The sequence below is a fragment of the Rutidosis leptorrhynchoides genome, chromosome 8, assembly GCF_046630445.1.
Source record: "Rutidosis leptorrhynchoides isolate AG116_Rl617_1_P2 chromosome 8, CSIRO_AGI_Rlap_v1, whole genome shotgun sequence".
NCBI lineage: Eukaryota > Viridiplantae > Streptophyta > Magnoliopsida > Asterales > Asteraceae > Rutidosis > Rutidosis leptorrhynchoides.
This window is the reverse complement of record NC_092340.1, coordinates 63,847,017-63,869,559: the sequence shown is the minus strand read 5'-3', so window position 1 is coordinate 63,869,559 and position 22,543 is coordinate 63,847,017.

The window sequence follows — 22,543 nt, the reverse complement described above, 5'->3', positions numbered from 1 at the left end:
TTCATATTTAATTTCCTTTATTTTATATTTAATTGCACTTCTAATTATCGCATTTTTATTTATTGTTATTGTATTTAATTGCACTTTTAATTATCGTACTTTTTAATTATCGCAAGTTTATTTTATCGCACTTTTATTATTCGCAATTTCATTATCGTTATTTACTTTACGCTTTAAATTAAGTCTTTTATTTATTTAATATTTTACATTTTGTTTTAACTGCAACTAAAGTTTTTAAAATCGACAAACCGGTCATTAAACGGTAAAAACCCCCCTTTATAATAATAATATTACTTATATATATATTTGTATTTTTATAAATTTAAACTAATATAGCGTTAAGCTTTGTGAAAAAGATTCCCTGTGGAACGAACCGGACTTACTAAAAACTACACTACTGTACGATTAGGTACACTGCCTATAAGTGTTGTAGCAAGGTTTAAGTATATCCATTCAATAAATAAATAAATATCTTGTGTAAAATTGTATCGTATTTAATAGTATTTCCTTGTAAAATTTAATAGTATTTTATACCCCTTAGCTTTAACATCAAGTATTTTTGGCGCCGCTGCTGGGGAACTTAAACGCCGAAAGCGCAACGCTAAATATAAAAAAAAAGATTTTTATTTTTAGTTTACTTTTATAAAAATACGTTTTTGTAAAAATACGTTTTAAATATTCGAAAACATAGAAAAGAAAAACAAAAATATAAATATTTTTAAGAGTTTATTAAATATTTAAGTTTTATAAAGTTTCTTTATTTTTATTTTACAAAAATATAAGTTTTATTTAAAAATTTTGTGTTTATTTAAAATATAAATTTAAAAACCGAAAAAAAAAGTAAAACGCGTCTGAAAATTGGAACCCCGCGACTCACGGAGTTTGCAGCTTCGGGCACCGCAACTCGCGGAGCAGCCCTGACACATGTGACAGAAACCCTAATCAGCATTAATTACGGGTTTTATATTTATTAATTAACTTTTAACCCTAATTAGGTTTAATTTTAATATATTAATTAGTTTTACTTTTTATTTAATTTATATATTTAGTTAAATTAGTTTAATTAATGTAAAATTAATAGTTTTAATAAATAAATAATATAAAAATAATATTTTTATAAAAATTGTAAATTTTACAACTTTTCGTATATTTTTATATTTTCTCCCTTTTTAATTATTTTAGCGTAATATTTGTATTTTTCGCTAGTTTTTAGTTTTAAACTTAGTTTTTGCCATAGTTATATTTTTATTTCTAGATTTTTAGGCTTTGCCGTAAAATCCCTTAAGTGCTATTTCTTTAGACTAAGATATAGGTGCTTTAGAATTTTGCGACGCCTTTTTAAGTTTTAGTTCCTTTTTAAGTTATTTCCATTTGGGATATAGTTTTACTTGTAAGCTTTAATATTTTTAGACACATTTTACCTATGTATCAATTATCATTCCAATTAGTAATCTCAATTTGCGATTATAATTTTAAGTTAGTGATAGTAATAAGGTTGGGTTAGTCGAGTGTTTTTAAAGTTTTATAAGTCACTCTTTTTCTTTCTTATTTTCCGACGCCTTTTTCAATTTTTTTTCTTTTTCGACCTTTTTCGACGCACTCTTTTTCTTTCTTATTTCTCGCTATTCTAGTTTTTAGGACATAGATTTTTATTCTACTTCTTATCTAAATTTCTTAAAATTACGAAAATTTATTTTAAGTGGTTAAATTGATAGACATCAAAATTTTCTGGTTCGTAGTAATAGTTGGATTTGTACGTGGACCGGGTTATTGGAGCCAAACAGTCCTCAATTATATTGAGACCAAACGAATCCTGCCCCTCTGCTGCATCTTTTGGCTATTCGAAACGTGGGCAAAATCAGAAAAGTCTATTAATTGGATAACTTATATAATTTTTCTTTCTTTTTAAAAAACTAATAGGATATTCAGTGAATGCACCGAGCAAGACGTTCACCACCTTTTGTACGTTCACCACCTGTAACTAGATCAAGACATTTAGCAAATATTACCGCCGTTGATTTTTCTTTATAATCGTCATCCAGTCGACCAAGTACTCCAGTTCAAATTTTCGATAATCCATTTTTTGAACCCGACCTCACAATTGAGAATCCGGAGAATATTCAGGGACGATTCATAGATCCTGAACCACTAAACTTTCCTCCGGAACCACCAATCATTCAAACAGAGATTGTTGAGGAACGAACCATTAAATCAGAATCCTCTAGTGATTCCGATTCAACAAATTCAATTATGGAGAATCTGGAACCTTTAAGTATGGAAGACCGAATGAGAGCTAAACGCACTGGCCAAGGTCACGCAATTACTCATCCAGACATTAATGCGCCATATTATGAAATCAAAGGAAAAATTTTACACATGGTGACTAATCAATGCCAATTTAGTGGTGCACCGAAGGAAGATCCAAATGAACATCTTCGTACCTTTAATAGGATCTGCACACTATTTAAAATAAGAGAAGTTGAGGATGAACAGATATATCTCATGTTATTTCCCTGGACTTTAAAGGGAGAAGCCAAAGATTGGTTGGAATCGTTACCTGAAGGGGCGATTGATACATGGGATGTTTTAGTTGAAAATTTTCTTAAACAATTCTTTCCTGCATCTAAAGCCGTAAGACTTCAAGGAGAAATTGTTACGTTCACACAGAAGCCAAATGAAACTCTGTATGAGGCGTGGACAAGATTTGGAAAGTTATTAAGAGGATGTCCGCAACATGGTTTAGATACCTGTCAAATAGTACAAATATTCTACCAAGGATGCGGCATCACTACAAGAAAAGACATCGATATAGCAGCTGGTGGTTCTATTATGAAGAAAATAGAAACTGATGCTTATAAAATTATTGATAACACTGCTTCCCACTCACATGAGTGGCACCAAGAAAAAGATATCGTTAGATCATCTAAAGCAGCTAGAGCCGATTCTAGCCATGACTTAGATTCTATTTCCGCAAAGATAGATGCTGTCGAGAGACGAATGGAAAAGATGACTAAAGATATACACTCAATACGAATTAGTTGTGAGCAGTGTGGAGGACCACATTTGACAAAAGATTGTCTCAGTATTGAATTTAACAATGGAACAGAGAGAGAATATTTCATACATAAACCAAAGGCCTGGAAATAATTATCAGAATAATTATCAACCGCCAAGACCGATCTACAATCAAAATCAGAATTATAACCGAAATATTCCATACAACAACCAACAAGGTCCTAGCAATCAACAAGTATCCAACAATACTTACAATCAGCAAAGACCTAATTTTCAAAACGAACCACCACAACCCGATGATAAAAAGCCGAATTTAGAAGATATGATGACGAAGCTAGTTGAAACTCAAACGCAGTTTTTCACATCTCAGAAACAAACTAATGAACAAAATGCTCAAGCATTTAGAAATCAACAAGCTTCTATTCAAAATCTGGAACAAGAAGTAAGTAACCTAGCAAGGTTAATAGGTGAAAGAAAACCGGGAAGTTTACCTAGTGATACAAATGCAAACCCCCGGAATGAAACAGCTAAAGCTATTACCACAAGAAGTGGTACAACACTTAAACCACCTGAAATACCTGTAACTTCTGATGAAGCTATTCCTACTCCACAAGAACCACAACCTGATCAAGATAAGGAAAAAGAACCGGTAGTTGAGAAGGTTAATGAAGATAACACAGTTAAGGCTAAACCTTATGTTAAACCATACCAACCACCACTTCCTTACCCGAGTAAAATGAAGAAAGAGAAACTTGAAGCCGAGCAATCTAAATTCTTGGATATGTTTAAACAGATAAATGTAAATCTTCCTTTCATTGATGTGATTTCAGGAATGCCTAGATATGCTAAATTCTTGAAAGGTCTGATCACGAATAGAAAGAAAATGGAAGAACTCTCGGCTGTTACTATGAACGCTAATTGTTCAGCAGTGCTGTTGAATAAGATACCAGAAAAACTATCTGATCCAGGAAGTTTCACAATTCCATGTTTTTTGGGTAGTCTTAGTTCAATAGAAGCATTGGCAGACTTAGGTGCTAGTATAAATCTAATGCCGTATTAACTATACGCTAAACTAGACCTTGGAGAATTGAAACCAACAAGAATAAGCATACAACTAGTCGATCGATCAATAAAATATCCTAGAGGGATAATGGAGAACATGCTAGTTAAAGTTGGTACTTTAGTATTTCCAGTAGATTTTGTTGTTCTGGACATGGAAGAAGATTCTCAAGTTCCTCTCATATTAGGAAGACCATTCTTAAACACGGCTAAAGCAATGATAGACGTGTTCGGTAAGAAATTGACCCTAAGTATAGAGGACGAGAGTGTTACCTTTTCAGTTGATAGAGCAATGCAACAACCGCAATCTGCAGATGATACATGTTATTATATTCAAACTATAGACTCACATGCAGAATTGTTAGAAGAATTTCCAGAATTACAAGGAACAGGAGAATGTTCTTTAGGAGAAGGTAATGAACCAATTAATGAAGCTGAAATATTAGCTACACTTATAGCTAATGGATATGAACCAACAACAGAAGAAATTCAAATGCTAAAAGAAGAAGACAGATATCGATATAAATCATCGATAGAAGAACCACCGAAATTAGAGTTAAAGCCACTTCCAAACCATTTGGAATACGCTTATTTACATGGTGAATCTGAATTACCTGTAATAATATCGTCTTCTCTTACTGAAAATGAGAAATCACAACTCATTTCTATGTTGAAAGCTCATAAACCAGCTATTGCATGGAAGATTCATGATATTAAAGGAATAAGTCCTTCGTATTGCACACATAAAATCCTTATGGAAGAAGCTCATAAAACGTATGTGCAACGCCAACGAAGACTAAATCCTAATATGCAAGATGTAGTTAAGAAAGAAATTATTAAACTGCTAGATGCAGGTTTAATATATCCAATTTCTGATAGTCCATGGGTAAGCCCAGTTCAATGCGTGCCTAAGAAGGGTGGCATGACTGTCATTACAAATGAGAAAAATGAGCTTATTCCTACTAGGACTGTAACAGGATGGCGTGTATGTATTGATTATAGAAAATTAAATGACGCCACCAGAAAAGATCACTTTCCCTTACCTTTCATTGATCAAATGTTGGAAAGATTAGCCAGAAATAGTTACTATTGTTTTCTAGATGGATTTTCCGGATATTTTCAAATTCCAATAGCACCCGAAGATCAAGAGAAAACCACATTCACGTGCCCTTATGGTACTTTTGCTTACAAACGCATGCCATTTGGACTTTGCAACGCCCCTGCAACCTTTCAAAGGTGTATGATGGCGATTTTTCACGACATGATAGAAGAATGCATGGAAGTTTTCATGGATGACTTTTCAGTCTTCGGTGATACATTTGAATCATGTCTAGTTAATCTGGAACGAATGCTTATTAGATGCGAACAATCAAATCTAGTTCTTAATTGGGAGAAATGCCATTTCATGGTTAAAGAAGGCATCGTTCTTGGACATAAAATTTCAAAGGAAGGAATTGAAGTGGATAGAACTAAAGTAGATGTAATTGCTAAACTTCCACATCCCACCAATGTTAGAGGAGTTAGGAGTTTTCTAGGGCATGCCGGTTTTTACCGACGTTTCATAAAAGATTTTTCTAAAATTGCCACTCCTATGAATAAACTCCTAGAAAAGGATGCTCCATTCATCTTTTCAGATGAATGTATCAAATCTTTTAATATTCTTAAAGAGAAACTCACTAATGCGCCAATCATGATAACACCAAATTGGAATCTACCGTTTGAATTAATGTGCGATGCAAGTGATTTTGCAATGGGAGCCGTTTTAGGACAAAGGATTGAAAAACGATTTCAACCTATATATTATGCTAGTAAGACGTTACAAGGAGCACAAACAAATTATACAACTACTGAAAAAGAACTCCTTGCTATTGTCTTTGCTTTTGACAAATTTCGTTCATATCTCGTTCTAGCAAAAACGGTGGTCTATACCGACCATTCTGCTCTTAGATACCTATTTTCGAAACAAGATGCTAAACCAAGATTAATCCGCTGGATCTTACTCTTACAAGAATTCGATATTGAAATCCGAGATAAAAGAGGAGCAGAAAATCTCGCCGCTGATCATCTTTCTCGTCTTGAAAATCCTGAGTTAGAAGTTCTAAATGAATCGGCCATACAAGACAACTTTCCTGATGAATATCTATTGAAGATAGATTATAATGAAATACCATAGTTTGCAGACTATGCAAACTATTTAGTATGTGGATTCCTTGAAAAAGGATTATCGTACCAAAAATGAAAGAAATTCGTCAGTGATATAAAACACTATTTCTGGGAAGATCCACATCTGTTAAAAGTTGTCCCGATGGAATAATACGCCGATGTGTATTCGAAGATGAAGCTAGTAAAATTTTAAACCATTGTCACACAGGACCAACAGGAGGGCATTATGGGCCTCAACTAACAGCAAGAAAAGTTTATGATGCTGGATTCTATTGGCCTACAATTTACAAAGACGCACACCTTCTTTGCAAATCCTGTGATGCTTGTCAAAGGGCCGAAAAAATAAGTCAACGTGATGAAATGCCACAAAATGTCATTCAAGTATGCGAAGTATTTGACATTTGGGGTATTGACTTTATGGGTCCATTTCCAAAATCTCATAATAATCTCTATATTCTCGTAGCCATTGATTATGTATCTAAATGGGCGGAAGCACAAGCTCTCCCAACTAACGATGCACGAGTTGTAGTCAACTTTTTAAAACGTCTTTTTGCAAGGTTTGGAACACCGAAAGCTTTAATAAGTGATCGGGGTACTCATTTCTGTAATAATCAACTTGAGAAAGTTCTTAAAAGATATGGAGTAACTCATAAAATCTCTACCGCATATCATCCACAAACAAGTGGACAAGTTGAAAATACCAACCGAGCTTTAAAACGTTTTCTAGAGAAAACCGTAGGATCAAATCCGAAGGAATGGTCCATTAAATTGGAGGATGCACTCTGGGCTTTTAGAACAGCCTACAAAACTCCAATTGGAACCACACCTTTTAGACTTGTTTATGAAAAAGCATGTCATCTTCCAGTAGAAATTGAACACAAAGCATTTTGGGCTTTGAAGACATGTAATCTTGATTTACATAAAGCTGGACGTCTACGATTAAGTCAACTAAACAAATTAGAAGAATTAAGACATGAAGCATACGAAAATTCGTTAATCTATAAGGAAAGAACGAAGAAATGGCATGATAAAAGAATCAGAAGTTTAAAAGAATTCAAAGAAGGAGACAGAGTTCTTCTTTTCAATTCACTATTCAAGCTATTTCCTGGAAAATTGAAATCAAGATGGTCTGGACCATTCATAGTCAAAAGAGTTTTCCCATAAGGAACAGTAGAATTAATAAATTCAAATGGAATTGAATTTAAAGTTAATGGTCACAGAGTTAAACATTACATAGATAGTCCGATGGAAGTCGACAACGAAGTTAATCACAATTTCGACACCACAGTTAACTAAGTGTGGGGAGAATCAAGTCTTTAAAGGATAATATATATTTCTGTTAGAGTTAGATTGTCTGTTTTTGTATAGTTCTCAAAAATGGAACCCGAATGGTCTTTCCCTAGCAGACCCTAAAGAACTAGTCTTCTCCCCCCATTCTGAATTTTTATTTTTTTAGGTTTTTACGAAATGAAGACTGCATGTGAACTAAACCATGGTCTAATGCTACACGCTTTGATCACTAAACGTAATAATGACACACTACCGAGTGAAATAGTATCAGTAATCAGAGAAAGATTGGACGGAGTAAGAAAAGAATCCAGATGCGAAGATAATAAGTTACAATTTGGTAAAGGAAAATCAAAATCCGCAGCGAAAAGAAGAGCACGACACCTTGAAAGATGTCACAAATGCGGAAAATGGTCACATGGAGGTAAATGTTCAAATAATCAAACCTATTCAAATACCGAATTTGTTACTTTATGCAGAGACGGACCGTTCATATGTTTAGAAGAAAAAACACTGAATGCTCGAGGTTACGCCTATGTAGCCATGGAAAACCAATTAAACCGACTATCTTATGAATGGGATAGATCGTATAACTAAGAATACTATCTCACAGGTAAGTCTGTACAGTTTTTATTTTTATTTTTATTTTTAACCTTTTGATAATAAACGCTAATTTGTTCGCTATAAAGTATTAAATTGATATTAAATAAAATTAGGTTTGGCGACCGAAATTATTGATATCATACAAAAATTTATTACATCACTGCGAAATTTAACGTTTATTCTTAAGGTATAATTATCTTTAATCAATCAACCCAAAATATTTCAAAAATTCGTCATGAGTTAAATTAGGTCATGGAACCGAAATTACTTTACCGAAAAGAGGGGCGCATATTTTTGATAATATTTGATTGATTAAAGTGGGATAAAAAAAGCCAAAAAGATTTTTAATTTTATTTTTACCAATGTTTTTTTAAAATTAATATATAAATCTTAAATTAATATTGTAAACTTTGTAAAAACAATATATTTAAAATTGTAAATATTTGAAAAATATAATATAAGTTTGGTGTGATTTTATAATATGAATTTTTAAATTAAGTTTGGTGTGAATTTTTAATTTTTAAAATAAGAATTTTTAATTTTATGTATTTCAAATTTTAAGTTTGGTGTGAATTTTTAATATTAATTTTGAATTTTATATATTTTTATTTTAAGTTTGGTGTGAATTTAAAAATAAAAATTTACCTTATCTCATTAAGTTAAAAATATAATTTTTAAAATTCGTCGTAAGTTGAAGACTAGGTCATTGAACCGAAATTGCTTTACCCGAGGGAGGGACGAGAACTTGTATTATCATTATTTTTAATCTTATTGAATTAAAGTATGCCAAAAACATTAAAAAAAAAACCCAAAAATCTTAGCTTTTAAAACAATCGCTACAAAAAGACAAATTTAAAATTTTGTGGAAGGACGGACTAGGACATCGATCCGAAACGACCTCGTCCTAAATAACAAGGGAAACAAAATTTTAAAATTAATTAATTAATTGTTTTATAAGTTAAGGTTTTTATATAAAAAAAAATACAAACTCCGCGACTCGAGGAGTTTGAAGGGTCAAACACCGCGACTAGCGGAGGGACTAAAACCCAGAAAAAAATAAAAACGTAATCAGCTCAGTCCACACACCACAAAAACAAAAATACTGCAAAATAACACCCGAAAAAACCCGAGAAAACACTCCCAAATTCGCAATTTTTGACCTTTAATCATCAAATCTTTTACTAAAATCATGTTGAGAAGGATGCTATCAAGGAATTACTCAAGAAAAATGGTAAATTTCTACACCTAAACACCATTTAATCCGAAAATTGGTGTTCTTGAGCAATTTTATACCCAATTCGATTTTGATGTTTTTTAGTGTAATTATGCTTAAATTGCTTATGTATTATGCTTGTATAACCTAGATTGATGCTATTTAACATGATTAGAAGCCTTAAACTTCAAATTTTGAGTAATCTAGGGTTTGTGTTCTTGAGCAAATTTGGGGCTTTTTGATATAAACAGGTTACGGCCGATTTTTGTCATGAATTGTTGCTAAATTAAGTAGTGTAACATGTTTAGGTAGTTAAATGATCCAAACTTTGAGCCTAAACATGATTTTGAGAATTAAAGTGGACTTTTTCAAGTCTAAAATTCATGAACTTGATTTTTGAGAGATAATGCCATTTGAAACTTGTTTAATTGCTAGTAATGATTATTTTGACATGTTATTTGAGTTGAATGCTTATGAACTTGGCGAACATTTTCGTATATGCTTATTTGAAAAAGTGTAGATTTGATGAAAATATGAAAATGAGCTTAAGTTTGATATAAATTGATCATGTCATTGTAATTATTTTGATTGATGATTTTGCTGACACTAATGCATATTTGGATGCACAAAAATTGTGTTTGATGTGTTTTGCAGACTGAAAGGGGTGAATCTTCATCCCAAGCTAGCAATGCTCCTGCTGAGAATGCGGAACAACAGGAGGTGGATAACTACTACAAACAAGATATACCTCATCCAGTCATGACATTTTCTGATATGCACTTGGAAGATTTGCACCCGAACCTGAGATTTGATAGACTTTGGATAGATTATCCAAAATACCAAAGGGGCTTGCATACTCTTCATTCTAAAGCTGTTGAAGTACCTAGGGTCATAGAATGGGGACCATTAGAAGCTGTAGAATTGGCTGGGCTAATTAGGGAATTACTTGCACAGAGGTATGGTAATTCTACTTTTAACGATTGGGTACGGTTATTCAACATACGTAGACCTGTATATAAAGTATGGTGTGAAGAATTGTTGTATAGTATAGAATTAAATGATCAGGTAGCTAGTTTAACCGATCGATCTTTTATTAGATTTTTGTTAGGAGGTTCGATGCACCACATGTCTTTACTAGACATGGCTCAGGCTTTACGTATATATACGCCTGAGGAGTTAGCATCTGCCGATTGTAGAGGGTTGATACTAAATGGTAGAAAGATAGACGAAAATTTTGATACACATGGTGTATGGAGTCAAATGACTAGTCATCACCGATTTAAAGGGGGAAATTACTCTTATTTGGATATAGATAGAGCAGAGTTAAGAGTAATTCATAGATTTTTAGCCAATTCGATTACACAACGAGGTAAGAACAAGGAAAAGGTAAATGAACAGGATTTGTTTTACCACATGTGTATTCGAGACCCACAAAGCGCTGTAAGTATACCTTATTGTGTGGGTTATTATTTATCAGCTATGGTTAGGGGGATGAGACCGCATAGCATAATAGGAGGTGGTATATTTATTACTTTGATTGCTGAATATCTCGGTGTGGATATAAGTCAGGGGGGATTACTAATCGAAGAACCAGAACCCCGAGATACAATAGGTTTAAATGTATACCATGGTGCGAAAGTTTTGAAGAGGCGAAATAACGCCGCAGTACGATATAATGGTAGACATCCACAGGTTGAGAGAAACCAACAGCAAGGTAATGTAGGAGGGGGAAATGAAATGGCAGAAATGCAAAGGTTTATAGCTTCACAAGAGTATGAAAATGCTAGACATAGAGCATTTGAAGATTGGAAAGTTCATCAAAACCAAATCATAGCTTATTGCCAACATATAGGTAGAAACTATATTCCTACTCCATCGCCCATATTCTCTCCCTGGTCTATAGAGATTCAACCACCGTATCCTACGTATAACCCAGCCGAAGCATTTTATAACACATATGGTTATGCATGGAACCCCTACTGGTATCAGTATCATCCATAGTCTACTTAGTTTTATTTATTTTATAATTTGTAATGTTGATACATTTAATACTTATGTTAATATTATAATAGTTTTTATAATTTTCTAACTTTTAGATTTTAATAATGTTTGAATGTGGGGTAATATACCAAACTTCAAAAATATGTATATATGTTTGCAGTTTATCTTATGTACACAACAGGGTAAAACAACGCATTTTCAAAGACTGGCATTAAGTTCAGCAAAAGCAACTAATTTTGACGACAAGATGCAAAATAAATGTGATATAACAACAAGACGGAATGAACAAATGATGTGCACCATTTATCATTCAACACAAACACAAATATGTTTGGAAAATTTGGTAAAATTTAATCATTTTCACACAAATCACCCTCAATAATTTAAATTGTTACTGATTTCTTGCAAATGAGGGCATTGCAAGATCTTAAGTGTGGGAAGGGGTTAAATTCTTTCGGATTTTTAAAATTTTTATCTTAAACACTTGGTTACCATTAAAAATACTAGTAAAGCAGTAGTTGTATTAGAATCTAGTGCTCTCTGATAATAAAGAACAGCCCTAGTCTTATATACTGACTACCCAATTCTAGTAAAATTTTTCAAAATTTTCAATTAAATGAACTCAAAATCATATACATATTTATGAATGATAAAACTAGGTTTTAACACCGAAATTATTGTTACCTCGGAAAGGACATAAATTGAGAAACAAACCAAAATGTTAAAATTCATTTAAAATGGAATAGAGGACAATAAAAAGGAAAATAAAAGCCAAGTGTGGGAAAATTTACCAAGATATTTTAAACATATGTCACATATTTCTGTAACAAATAACTGAAAATACTTTTTCTTTGGACTAAACTAAACTGTTTTACCCGATGAAAGAAAAGAAGAGATGGATCTACACGATGAATCAATTCCATCGTTAAAAGGAAGTAAAGTCTTTCGAAAAAGAAACGCGCTTCTTGATTTAGGTCAGGAAGTTGTCGTCCAGACCAGCTGTAGGTTGACGAAAAATCTAGAAAAGTCATCACTAAAATCAGCAGGAAATCCACGGACCTCAGCATTAAACAGGGTCACCAAGTGGTCAGATTTATCCTAACCATGAGAAGGATTTATCTCGTACAATGGGGGGGCACCGTGCAAATTAGCTGGATAAGACTAATGAATCAGATCCCCAGAAAGGATAATCTCCTTAAAAGATCAAAAATCAGCTTTTAAGCCTGATATTACTCAATCCTTGAGATTGACCTTAAAGATTGAGAATTACAAACTCATGAAATTCGATGATATCTAAACTCGAGCTTGAACGAGAAAATATTTTGATCAAAATTACAAACCGATTTGTTTTCTAAAAACCCATTTTCAATGCGTTCATTACCATTGAACGTAAAATCCTAGGAATTCACCTGGAATTCATTAGGTCACCTGAACCAAATTGGGTGTCAACCGTAAGAACGGTGGTTGCATAGCATGGTCAAAGACAGGACCTTGTGCCAGACAGGAAAATTATAAGGGTAAGCTTTACTATTTCTCCTACAAAGGATAGTAATTGTGTCCGACACATTATAGACCAAAATTAAAAGCATGTCAAGGGACATTGCCTTAACAGTTGCTTGTTCAACGCTTTCCTTTACAACCGGACGGTAGTTTACCAAAAGGTAATATACAGGACAAGTAAACTGGATGTGTTGCTTTCCAAATACAAGGTTAGCAAGTGGGTGACACAAAACCACAAGTTTTGAGCTAAAATTTTCAAATCTGAAACCCACCAAACCCACAAAAATAATTTGCAAACACCGGTGAAGGGTTATTTCGGAAAACTTATCTAAGGTAAAAACTAGATTTAATTTTCAAAAGATCAAATGTTTTCATAAAGATCCAATTTCCTTAATGGATCTAAATTTTTATAGTCATGTGGGACTGTAAACCATATCGTTACTACCATTGTTTATACCGCCGTAAAGAAATCACTGATGTACAAAGTGTGAAGAATAAAGAAGTGATTCTAGTATTTCAAGACTATATTGCTTGAGGACAAGCAACGCTCAAGTGTGGGAATATTTGATAATGCTAAAAACGAACATATATTTCATAGCATTATTCCTCAAGAAAGACAAGCTTTTAGTTGCAATTGTTCTATTTACAAGTGATATTCGTTTAAATAATAAAAGGTGAAGACAAAAGACAGATTCGACGAATTGAAGACGCAAACGACCAAAAAGCTCAAAAGTACAAAATACAATTAAAGAGGTTCCAATTATTGATAAGAAACGTCTCGAAATTACAAGAGTACAAGATTCAAAACGTAAAGTACAAGATATTAAATTGTACGCAAGGACGTTCGAAAATCCGGAACCGGGACCAGAGTCAACTCTCAACGCTCGACGCAACGGACTAAAAATTACAAGCCAACTATGCACATAAATATAATATAATATTTAAATAATTCTTATAATTATTTATATATTATATAAATAATAAAAATCCGTCGGCAAGAAAGACTCCAAAGTTGGTGAGCTGGAATTTCAAACTCCGCGACTCGCGGAGTTTGAAGGCAGAAAAAGCCGCGAGTCGCGGAGACCCCCTGAACTCAATTCCCTATAAAAGCAAACGAATTCTGATCATTTTATATATCAATATATATCAATCTCTCTATCTATATACGTAATATTTATATTTATAATTTATATTTTAATTTTAATTTTAATTTTAATCCTAATAATAAGGGTATGTTAGCGAATGTTGTAAGGGTGTAAGTCAAAATTCTGTCCGTGTAACGCTACGCTATTTTTAATCATTGTAAGTTATGTTCAACCTTTTTAATTTAATGTCTCGTAGCTAAGTTATTATTATGCTTATTTAAAATGAAGTAATCATGATGTTGGGCTAATTACTAAAATTGGGTAATTGGGCTTTGTACCATAATTGGGGTTTGGACAAAAGAACGACACGTGTGGAAATTAGACTATGGGCTATTAATGGGCTTTATATTTGTTTAACTAAATGATAGTTTGTTAATTTTAATATAAAGATTTACAATTGGACGTACCTATAAATAACCACATACACTCGATCGGACACGATGGGCGGGGTATTTATATGTACGAATAATCGTTCATTTAACCGGACACGGGAATGGATTAATAGTCACTAGAATTATTAAAACAGGGGTGAAATTATGTACAAGGACACTTGGCATAATTGATAACAAAGTATTAAAACCTTGGATTACACGCAGTTGATATCCTGATGTAATTATTAAACAAAGTATTAAAACCTTGTTACAGTTTAAGTCCCCAATTAGTTGGAATATTTGACTTCGGGTATAAGGATAATTTGACGAGGATACTCGCACTTTATATTTATGACTGATGGACTGTTATGGACAAAAACCAGACAGACATATTAAATAATCCAGGACAAAGGACAATTAACCCATGGGCATAAAACTAAAATCAACACGTCAAACATCATGATTACGGAAGTTTAAATAAGCATAATTATTTTATTTCATATTTAATTTCCTTTATTTTATATTTAATTGCACTTCTAATTATCGCATTTTTATTTATTGTTATTGTATTTAATTGCACTTTTAATTATCGTACTTTTTAATTATCGCAAGTTTATTTTATCGCACTTTTATTATTCGCAATTTCATTATCGTTATTTACTTTACGCTTTAAATTAAGTCTTTTATTTATTTAATATTTTCCATTTTGTTTTAACTGCAACTAAAGTTTTTAAAATCGACAAACCGGTCATTAAACGGTAAAAAACCCCCCTTTATAATAATAATATTACTTATATATATATTTGTATTTTTATAAATTTAAACTAATATAGCGTTAAGCTTTGTGAAAAAGATTCCCTGTGGAACGAACCGAACTTACTAAAAACTACACTACTGTACGATTAGGTACACTGCCTATAAGTGTTGTAGCAAGGTTTAAGTATATCCATTCAATAAATAAATAAATATCTTGTGTAAAATTGCATCGTATTTAATAGTATTTCCTTGTAAAATTTAATAGTATTTTATACCCCTTAGCTTTAACATCATATATATATATATATATATATATATATATATATATATATATATATAAGTGTATATATATTACTTTTGAATTAATAAGGTATACTTTAATCAATAGGAATTAAAAATATAAAATACTAAATAGAATAATTAAGTTATTATTAAAATGAATATATATATAAAAATATATATATGAATCTATGTATGATTTCTAATAAAAATTAATATATTGTACTATATATAAAATAGATAAAAATTAAATATCAATATATGTTATTATTTATATATTAGATAGTTATTAAATACTACATAGATATTAATAGGTAATATCAGCATATTAAAATTATTTGTAAGTTAAAATATAATTGCTATCTTAATATTATTATTACTTCATTAAAATAAATATCAATATTAATATCAGTATTATGAATGGTAATATTTTAATATAATATATAGATATAAAAATTGATACATGTAACTTGTTATTTCTTAATTATTACTTGTAATATTATCATACTTTATTATCATCAAGAATCATTATAGTTATCATTATTTTTATAACTAGTAGTAAAGTTATGATTTTAGGTTAATATTATTATTAGATATTATTATTACCATTAAGAATTACTATTATTATTATTATTAATAATATTTATCATAATTATTAGTATAATTATCATTAATTATTATTAATAATATTAGTATCATTATTACTAATATAATTATTTTATTATTAGTATTAGTAATATTATTATTATTATTATTATTACTTCTATTATTATTATTAATTTTTTTATAATATCAACATTATTAATATATATTATAAATACTAATTATTAAAATTAATTATATAGGATATAGAATCCAATGCCGTTTCACCATCAAACTGTATCCAGTTTTTGTTCCTGTCTAATATTATGGAGTATCCAAATCAAGATCGTACAATTCAGTTGAACGTCCCAATCTAATATTGATATATTTTTTTTTCCTCTTTCTCTGATTAATCGACCCTGTCGGGTACTACTGCTATAAAACAAACGATTGATCAATGTTGTTATGAAAATCATTCAACTTTTCAATTCCATTATCAACTACCTCCATCCATTACTGCAAATCAATTTAAAACAGAATTGTTTTTTAGAAAACAGACCCGTCCCTCTGTTCTTGATCATTTTTGCCAAAACGCGAATTCGAAACGAATTTCAAAATGTAATAATGAAAAGTGGTTGTAATCTCATACTAAAACTGTCTGTGAAGTTTCAAGGTCCAATTTTTGATATCAAATTCGAATTTCGAAGTCAAAGTTTAGAATTTAAAAGTCAAACAATTTGTTCATCGCTAAATTCGATTTCCAGTTGATGTTTTAAGTTCAATTAAAGATACAGAAAGTTTCTAAGAAATATTTGGAGTCTAATTCATGTTGAAGTTACAACCTAAAACGATTTAGAATTCGAAAATCAATTTCGAGTTCATACGAGTGTTTCTACAGCTATTTTTCTTTTTTTCAATTTTTTTCTGTTTTGATTAATCCAAACACTCACAGCATGTTATTCTGTTACAATGGCAATATCTAAAATTAAATCTTAAACTCGTAGTTATTTTGTTTAAATGGCACTGGTTGAATTGAATTTTGGAGAAGATGAGGAAGAAGGGAAAAACAGAAGACGGGTTTAATAAAATTGGTATATGGTATTAATCAGAAAAACAGATCTGGCCGAGTGGTTAGGAGTGTTAGCGGGTTTGCGAGTGGTCACGGGTTCGAGCCCGGTCTTGGGAAATCTTTTTATAAAAGCTTTTCAAAGGGTATAACCTCTTATTTTCTATTATTATTATTATTATTATTATTATTATTATTATTATTATTATTATTATTATTATTATTATTATTATTATTATTATTATTATTATTTTCTATTATTATTATTATTATTATTATTATTATTATTATTATTATTATTATTATTATTATTATTATTATTATTATTGTTATTATTATTGTTGTTGTTGTTGTTGTTGTTGTTATTATTATTGTTATGGTTATTGATATTGTTATTGTTATTATTATTATTGTTATTGTTATTATTATTATTATTATTATTATTATTATTATTATTATTATTATTACTACTACTAATAAGTATTAGTTATCATTTATCATTATTATTATTACAATTAAAGTTATAATTAAAAAAAAATTATTATTACTACTATTATTATTATATTTATTAACTACTAATAGATGTATTATTATTATTATCATCATTATGATTAACATAAATACTATGACTAATATTATTATCATTTTGATTAAGAGTCATCAATAAGTATTATTAGCGATATCATTGTAATATTAATATCAATATAAATATTATTATGATTAGAATTATTATTATAGTTATTAAGAAAATAATATAAACCATTACAATTATCAATAATATTAGTATTAGTATTATTTTAGACTTATTACTTTTATTAACAAAAGTATTATTATTAAGATTACTATTAGTAATAAGATCGATATAATTACTATTATTATTAGGTATTACGTATCAATATCAAAATTATTATTTTTATCATCATTATTATTAAATTATCTATTTTATTAAAAACTACTGATATTGTCATTATTATGCGATTATTATTAAAGCTATTATTTATATTTATAATGGAATTATAAATAATATTATCATTATTATTGATATTAGTATTATCATTAGTATTATTTTAGATATTATCTTAGTATTATTAAAAGTAATGTTTTAACAAACAAATGATATATATATATATATATATATATATATATATATATATATATATATATATATATATATATATATATATATATATATACAAATAAATTTAATATATATAACATAACAAAATTAATATTTGTATATGAAAAATATATATTATTAATATAAAAATGATATAACGAATAAATTTATATATATATATATATATATATATATATATATATATATATATATATATATATGTTCGAATACAAGTATATGTTTTAATATATATATGAATGATATAGGTTTGTGAATCCGAGGTCAACCCTGCATTGTTCAGTTGTTCAATATCGTCATATGTATTTTTACTACAAAATACAGTATTGTGAGTTTCATTTGCTCCCTTTTTAAATGCTTTTGCAATATATATTTTTGGGACTGAGAATAAATGCGCTATTTTTATAAATGTTTGACGAAATAGACACAAGTACTAAAAACTACATTCTATGGTTGGATTATCGAAATCGAATATCACCCCTTTAGCTTGGTAGCCTAAGAATTAGGGAACAGTACCCCTAATTGACGCGAATCCTAAAGATAGATCTATGGGCATAACAAACCCCATCCGAGGTACGGATGCTTTAGTACTTCGATTTTTATACAGACGAGAGGATTCTGTTATACAGACGAAAGGATTATGTTTTGGGGATATTTGTAACGACCGCACTTTTTCGATCATACTATACTTATAAGATTAATATTTACATAAATTAAACCTTGCCAACATGATAAGCAATCCAAATTGTCGAGACTTATATTTCCGAAAAGAGTTTTACACAACGTTTGACCGTCTAGTTTGACCGATGATATCACGAACTATACAATATATGATAATTATACGTTTGTGTATATATATGTATATATACATATTTAACATGATTAATAAATGTTTTAATATCTCATTTTGTATTAATAACAACAAGTTATAAGTATATTTTGAAACTACTAACTTAAGTTTTCAAAATGATAACAATACGTAACGTTAATTGACATAAATACTTAAGACTTATAATGTTTATACATATATTGTATAAGTAATGTATTTAATCACTTTTAAAGACTTAAATACATAAAACCATATAAGTGTATTCACAAAAGATAGCTATATTTGAATCCTCATTCCATTTTTCACAAAATTTCTATACGTATACCTAGAGTATTTGTACTCGTATCATACCAAGCTTCTATACGTATTTACTATTGGTATATACACATCAAATCACCACCTAACCAGCCCTTATTCATGCCTTATGTATAAGGTAATTACTTTTGAATCATTGCAAGACTAATTACAAAAATACAAACTAGAATTTTGTCATGTTATCCTTAAAGATCACATTTTTAGGAGTATATATGTATCATCATTTTTGATTCATTTTTACTTCAATCTCTTAACTAAAAACACACACTCTTTCTTACTCTCTAAACTCCATAACAATCCAGCAAAGTTCCATAAAGATCTAGCTTCAAAAACCATACTAAAACACCATAAGAAAACCATACAACAACACTTCAAGAAAACCCTCCAAGAACACCAACTTACTTCCAATCTTTCATCCACTTCCATCACCCTTTTGATTCTAGCTTCTTACTTCTCTCTTACAGCAACTTCATCCAAGGAACTTGAGGTAGAATCTATGTTCATAACCTTATTCGATTCATATATATATAGCTATCTTATTTTGTGGTACAAAAGTTTAACAACAAGAACATAGTTTGAATGTTTTCAAACTTGTTTGCAAACTAAATAGATCCTTCTAACTTAACTTTTAAAATACTTCAAGACCTGTAATATAACTTATGTATATACTAATTTAACAAGGTAAAACTTGGTTTTTCAAAGTATAAGTATTTTTAGAAAAATGGTCATTAAATGATTTTGTTGTAACAAAAATGTTTAACTTCATATGTTTCACTAATGTTTCACTTATGCCGTATGATTTTGAATACAAACCAAGGTATTTACAGTTCATAATCTTAAAGAAGAACTCGATCCAAGAAGATGGCAATTTGAATCAACGAAAACGGATTTGTAACGAAGAAACTATGACCGAAACAAAATTGGTTATCCTAGATCATTTCAACTACGGGATCAATTGGAAAAAAATGATATAAATCACATATTTCTAAGATAACATGATATTTTATATATATGTACTTATAATTCAATTTTATATGGTTCAGGATCACCCGTAAACAATACGAGAAGATTAATCATAAGATCCCATGTTTGTACGCAACACGTCATTTGACAACACCGGTACTTTATGTACGCAACACATCATTTGACAACACCGGTACCATGGGTCAAGATTAATCTCGACCAATACATATACGATGGGGTTTTATTTATTTCGTTGGGGGTTTTGTTTATTGCGGGTATATTAAACATCTAAAAATGAACCATTAAAAATTGAATTACTAACATCGGAATGCTAACTACGGACTAAGGAAATATTCAAAATATTAAAAGTATAACAAGTATATATATATATAACGTTTGTTTTAAAATGAAAACATATTGATATATTATATATGGATAGGTTCGTGATATCAACCGGAAGACCGAGTCAAAATATATATATCATCAAGACAAGAGTGAGTATATAGTCCCACTTTTAAACTCTAAATATTTCGGGATGAGAATACATGTATTTTATGTTTTACGATATGGACACAAGTAACTGAAAAATATGTTCTACGTTGAGTTGTACCACTGGCATACTTCCCTGTAGCTTGGTAACTGTTATTTACAGCGGTATTGTAAACGCGAATCCTGTTGATAGATCTATCGGGCCTGACAACCCCAATCGGACTGGACGACCAGTATTCAACGGTTGCACAGTACTTCGTTTTGTGACTACACTTGGTACGGTGTAGTAAGATTTCATATTAAAGGGAATATGCGACGTGAAAATGTTAAGTATGGTTACCAAGTGCTCAACCACTTAGAATATTTTTATTGAAATGTTTATATACGAAATCTTGTGGTCTATATATATATATTGCTGCGCACTAAACCTATATCTCACCAACTTTATGTTGACGTTTTTAAACATGTTTATTCTCAGGTGATAATTAAAGCTTCCGCTGCATTATGTTGAATCTAAGCAGGATCATGCGTACTCATATTTGTGTCAAAAATAAAACTGCATATCCGAGGACGTGTGTTGTAAAATATGCTAGAAATCGTGTTGTTATTATCATTTGCAAAGTTTGTAAGTCGAAGATTATCGTTAAACGATAATCATCTTTTTATTGTCTAAAGCTTGTAACAAAAATAATGGTTTGGTTTGTAATGTATAATATATGCAGTTTTCCTTTTTAAAAATGTCGCATATAGAGGTCAATACCTCGCAATGAAATCATACGTTATCTAACACGTTCTTATGGTTAAGGACGGGTTATGACATGTGGTATCAGAGCGTTGGTCTTAGCGAACCAGGTCTGCATTAGTGTGTCTAACCGAGAAGCCGTTAGGATACATTAGTAAGTCTGGACTTTGACCGGGTCTGATTTAAAAAAAAAAAAACCATTGCTTATCACTGTTGGTTAAAATTTATATGTAAATATTATATAAGTACTAATGGGTTAGTTGTTGTGTGATAGATGTCGAGCTCAAAAATTGTTATCACAATCAACGACTCCGAATCAGAATCTTCAGATGGCGTTCCAGTCATTAACCTGTCCGATGACGAAAATGATATCCTTGGGGAAGACTCACAAATTCCGGATGAACCAACTATAAAGAACCCGGAAAGTGAACCCGAGGAGGAAAGTGAACCCGAGGAGGAAAGTGAACCCGAGGAGGAAAGTGAACCCGAGGAAGAAATACAGGAAATTACAAAAGACGAGTTCGAACTAGGAAAGAAACGAAAGGCTAATGAATTAGAAAATCCAAATCCCGAGTTTAATGAGAATGATGTGGCACCAATTCCACTCAACACTACCACCCCTATCCCCGCTATTCCTATTCGTTCTGTCCCGGCATCCAGTTCTTCAGTCCCACAGCCAAAATATAGGCAGACAGTTAGGATAAGCGTTAAGCAAATCTTTGTGTCTAAACGTCCTAGAAAATAGATCAAACGATGCGCTGCTGTGTCAAACCATGGAACCGAATAATGTTTTGTATAATATTAATAGTGTGGTTTGCTTAATGTTCGATGTAAGATAAGCATATGTAAAATATTGAAGTATGAAATGCAATAATTTTCCATGGTTAAGTATTATTTAGATTGTAGTAATTGATTCTGTACTAAGCTATTAAGTATGAACATTAACGGGTAGGTACTACCCAAGATATAATTATAAAACGCTAATAAGAAGAAAAGGCTTTTATAATAATACCTAGTTCATATTATTAAT